We start from the raw sequence: 5,497 nt of genomic DNA on the forward strand, positions 1-5,497 counted from the left end.
CCCCTGTTCCTGTTGTCTTCCAAGTGTGACCCACATGTTTACTACCTGAGGTTCAAAAGGTTGCAAGCTCCCACATACTGGATGCATGATTAGCTTAGCCATTCACTGCCAGATTACTGGAATGTGTCACCTGAAAGGGCGGTGGAAGCAGATTCAATAGTAACTTTCCGAAGGGAATTGGATAAATACTCGAAAAAGGAAACATTTTGCAATTCTGGGGCCAAAGATCAAGGGAGTGAGGCTAATTGCGTAGTTCTATGCAAGAGCCAGCACAGGCATAATGGGCTGAATGGCCCCCTTCACTGCGATGTATGATTCTATCTGGCTGGACCGCGTCAAGCTCTAATGAGCTTCGGTCTTCTCGACTGACACTGTCCATTACTTGCAGATACTCCCTGTGGGTAGCCCAGATTTCACTTTTCTACCAACAACCTGCTTAAGTAAAAGCAAAATACTACAGATGCTGGAAATCTGAAATATAAGCAGAAAATGCTGGAAAAGCTGCTTAAGTGCTTTTGTCCCTCAGCCCCACCCCACACCTTCATTTCTCACACAAAGTGGACGCATTTCTTTGCTCCCAAGTTTGAATCCATCCATTCAGCTATTTCTTTTTTACCCCCCCTCTAACCCAACCTCCCCAATCTTCCTAAGCTGATGTTTTCCCATTTTCCCCCCATGCCCTGACCAAATTCCTCTTAGCCAGGAGACCTTGCTTCCAGGCCTACACATGAGTCTCATCCCACATTAATGGAAGCTAAAGGCTAATTGTCTTAGCCCAGGGCAGGAAGTTAGGACTTCCTGAGGACAGTGTCCTAAGTTCAAGTACATTCATAGGTGTCTAACCTCCATTGTAAAGTCAGAATTAGGTGTTTGCTGATTGCAGTGTTCAGCTCCAAACATAATGCTCACATCCAACAAGACTGAGAGAACATCCAGTCTTGGGCATGTTATTGTGAGATTCTCAATAAGGCTCCTGAACAATGAAATCATATGTTTACTAAGCATGCAGTACAGGCAGTAATACTTAAACATACAGTTAAAAGGTCTTTGACTGCATCTGATGACTTTGTTGGGGATTCAAATGTGTTACAGTCATGAGCTCAGGACGTTACGTCTTTGTGAATCCAAATATACCTTAAAACTGCCTCTATACGTTTCTCTGACGCTCTAATTTACAAGCCTGCCTTCCTTTCTTTTTCGTCTTTCCACATGTTAGAGTTCCTAAAATGCTGGTTGATCACTCTTCAAATACTGTGACTACAATAGCAGGTCAGAGGCTGGGAATCCTGCAGCGAGTAACTCACCTCCTGACTCCCCAAAGGCTGTCCACCATCTACAAGGTACAAGTCAGGAGTGTGATGGAATAATCTCCACTTGCGTGGTTGAGTGCAGCTCCAATTACACTCAAGAAGCTCAACACAATCCAGGACCAAGCAACCTGCTTGATTGGCACCCCATCCACCACCTTCACAGAGTGGCAGCAGTGTGTACCATCTACAATATGCGCTGCAGCAACTCACCAGTGATCCTTCAACAGCACTTTCCAAACCTGTGTCCTCTAACATCTAGAAGGAAAAGGGCAGCAGACACATGGGAACACCACCACCTGGAAGTTGCCCTCCAAGGCACACGCCACCCTGACTTGGAACTATATCACCATTCCTTCACTGTCACTGGGTAAAAACCCTCAAACTCTCTTCCTAACAGCACTGTGGGTGTACCTACACCACGTGGACTGCAGAAGTTCAAGGAGGAGGTTCACCATCGCCTTCTCAAGGGCAATTATGGATGGACGATAAATGTTGGCCTAGCCGGTGATGGCCACATCCCATGATAAAGTAAAACATTGGACAACTGGTTTTACAACCAGATGACCTCCCTGTCACAAGCACTCCCCTTTGATCAAGGCTGGGGACCAGCACCAATGGCTTGCCCGCACCAGTGGCTGGGTTCTTTTTTTGGGGTAAAATATACTTTATTCATAAAATATCTGAAAGAACATTACAAAACATTTCAAAATGTCCATCACAAAAAGTACAATCATATTCAACGTTTACACATGGAGCATGAGGTGCTTCAATACAATCAATGAATATTACAGGCATTTCAACATGGTCATTACAGAAAGTGTAATGGTATTTAAGTTATTGACATACATCATGTTGCACTGAGGTGCTTCAATACAATTATGATACATACAGTGGAAATTTATTGTGACATGTACAGCCCGAGGGTGGCTATACCTTTCCCAGCCCCTTGGTGCACTATGGCAGAAAGGTCTTAGACAGCGTCCTTTCCCCATTGCGCCTTTGCGGCAGCTGCCCCAAGCTTTAGTGCGTCCCTCAGGACCTAGTCCTGGACCTTGAAATGTGCCAGTCTGCAAAACTAGGTCGGGGACAAATCTTTGCACTGGAAGACCAAGAGGTTTTGGGCCGACCAAAGAACGTCTTTCACCGAGCTGATGATCCTCCAGCTGCAGTTGATGTTTGTCTCGGTGTGTGTCCCTGGGAACAGCCCGTAGAGCACCGAGTCCTGTGTCACAACACTGCTCGGGATGAACCTCGATAAAAACCAGTGCATCTCTCGCCAGACCTTCTTTGCAAAGGCACAATCCACAAGGAGGTGAACAACGGTCTCTTCCCCCCCACTCCCCCCACCCCACACCAACAGCCACCTCGAGGGCAACGTGCAGAGGGGGTGAGACTTCTGGCATGTAGAAAGGATCTGACGGGGAGGGCCTTTCTCACCACCAGCCACGCTACATCTTGGTGCCTGTTGGAAAGTTCTGGCGATGAGGCATTCTGCCAAATGACTTTGACAGTTTGGTCGGGGAACCATCTGACAGGATCCACTATCTCCTTTTCCCGCAGGGCCTCTAAGACGTTATGTACCGACCATTGCCTGATGACTTGTGGTCAAAGGTGTTTCTCTGCATAAACTTTTCCACGAGGGACAGGTGGTACGGCACCGTCCAACTACTTGGAGCGTTCCACAGCAGCGTGGCCAGACCCATCCTTTGCAACACCGGGGACAGGTAGAACATCAGCATGTAGTGACACTTGGTGTTTGCGTACTGACGATCTACGCTCAGCTTGATGCAGCCACACATAAAAGGTGGCCATCAGGATGAGGGTGATGTTGAGCACATTTTTTCCCCCTTTATCTAGAGACTTGTACATTGCATCCCTGTGGACATGTTCCATTTTCGACCTTCAGATAAAGCGAAAGATGGCTCGGGTGATCGCGATCGCTCAGGAGTCTGGAATGGGCCAGACCTGCGCCACGTACAGCAACAGTAAGAGTGCCTCACACCTGATGACCAGTTTCTTACCCACCATGGAGAGGGAGCGTCACTCCCACATCCCAGTTTTCTTTCCAACATAGCCACTCGCTCCTTCCAGTTTCTAATGCATGCCCCGGTCCATCCAAACCATATCCCCAGCACCCTCATGTGAAGGGGACAAAGGAACAGGCAGCCCAGTTCCCAAAGAACATGGCCTCGCTCTTGCCATAATTTATCTTGGCTCCCGAGGCCAGTTCGAACAGGTCGCAGATGTGGATCAGTCTGTGCACCGACAGCGGATCCGAGCAGAAGACGGCGACATCGTCCATGTACAGGGATGCTTTACCCTCAGTGCCTCCACTGCCTGGAAACGTCACTCCTCTTATGTCGATACTTCCTGATGGACTCAGCAAAGGGTTCTATGCAACACACAGACAGGACAGGGGAGAGAGGGCTGGGATATTTTGTGGCCAATAAGTCCTGAAGTGGGACTTGAACCTGGAGCCTTCTGGCTCAGAGGCAGGGAGCTACCTATTAAGCTCCACCTTTTTGTGACAATGCACATATACAAATTACACGAAAGTTAAAATATAACCCCATAGTAGAACTTAATTAACTTCTCTCTCACAAATAAATTTAGTCTCCCTTGCTTAATCATTGCCTTGCCTTGTGCGAAAACGCGATTGGTTAAACTTCTCCACATTAGCTTATCAACACTGTCCCTTCTGTTACACATAACTGCCGTTCTCCCAAAGGGAACTTTTAGTGATAAGTCTATGATTGCTTCTGTATCAGAGAATCACACAGTGCAGAAGAGGCCCATCGAGTCTGCGCCGACACGTGAGAAACACAAACAAATGTCATCCAAACAAATTCTAAATGACGTACGCCAAGATTTTATCCTTTGCAGGTCTAACTGATTTCCTGCACTTCAAATAATTACTATTTTCACATCGTTATGGAAGGCTACAGCAGTTCAATAGCTCTCAAGTGTACCTTGGGATAATCACTAAATCCTGGATTTGCCAGCAAATCCCACAGCTCGAGAAGGAACAATAATAAAAATAAATGGCTGAATCTTTATGACCCAGCAACGGAGCATAAATACTGCCTTGTTAACATTTCAGAAGGAAACATTTAAATAAATTTCAAAAAATGAAAAAACTGTTTCACTTAAATAATACTTCTTCATACTAAATAAAGAAAAGAGGGTCTTCATTAAGCAGACCAAACTTGCTACGAATCAACTCTTTTGGCAGAATTTTCTGAGATTTAGAGCTATCGCCAGTGGGTGGTTTGTTGAAAAATTGGCATCTTGTGTTTACCTCATAGCTTTAATGCACTTCAAGGTACAAAAAGAATAGACATTGAGCCAAAAGAGGATAGTGCTGGAGGGATCACCAAAAGCCGGTTCAGGTGTAGGTTATAAGGCAAGTCAGAATGGAGTTGTTAAAGGTGAAGCTGAGGGATTTTGGAAATTTTAGTGATTTGCCAGCTGAAGGCATTTCCATCAATGGTGAAATGGACGGGGGTGGAGGCCTGCAGGGAGGGGAGTAATGCTTGAGACCAAAATCAGAGAGAGAGAGGGCTGGGAAGAGTGACAAAAGCCTATATTGATGAAGGTTAGAGATGAAGGGAGAACCCCCATGGTCCCATGGATTTCGTAGGTTGAAATTTGCTTGGATGTGGTGTATAACAGGGGGTAGCGGTTCAGCTGCCCAGTACACACAGCTCTTGATATTTAATCCTATTGATTAATATTCTGTTCCACTGCAGATGCTGTGAAGAACATACTGTGGATCCAATACCTCCTGTTTTACACCACCATCCAAGGCAAATTTCTATGCCAAGGAAGTTAACATTGAAGATCATGGAAAAGGGGATTTGAAGGTGATCTTTTATTCTGGGGTGGGGGAGGGGTGGGGGGAGGAATGGGGAGCGGGGTGCAGTGATATTTGTTTTTTGGAAAAAAGACAAGAGTCAGAGCAGAGAGAATCATTTGCAAAGTCACTTGGGGTCAGGAAAGGAACCTGAATGGTCAAAAGCTTAGTTGAAATGAGTGAGACGAGACAAACTCCTGTGGAGAAGAGGCTCTTTGAGATGGCCTAGGGGAGGGGAAAATGGGAAAATAACAGGTTAGGAAGTTGTGGGGAATTGCTGGCTCAAAGGGGGATACAAAAGAAGCAGCTGAATGGATGGATTCAAACAATAGCA

The sequence above is a fragment of the Cetorhinus maximus genome, chromosome 21, assembly GCF_964194155.1.
Source record: "Cetorhinus maximus chromosome 21, sCetMax3.hap1.1, whole genome shotgun sequence".
In the NCBI taxonomy this organism is placed as follows: Eukaryota; Metazoa; Chordata; class Chondrichthyes; order Lamniformes; family Cetorhinidae; genus Cetorhinus; species Cetorhinus maximus.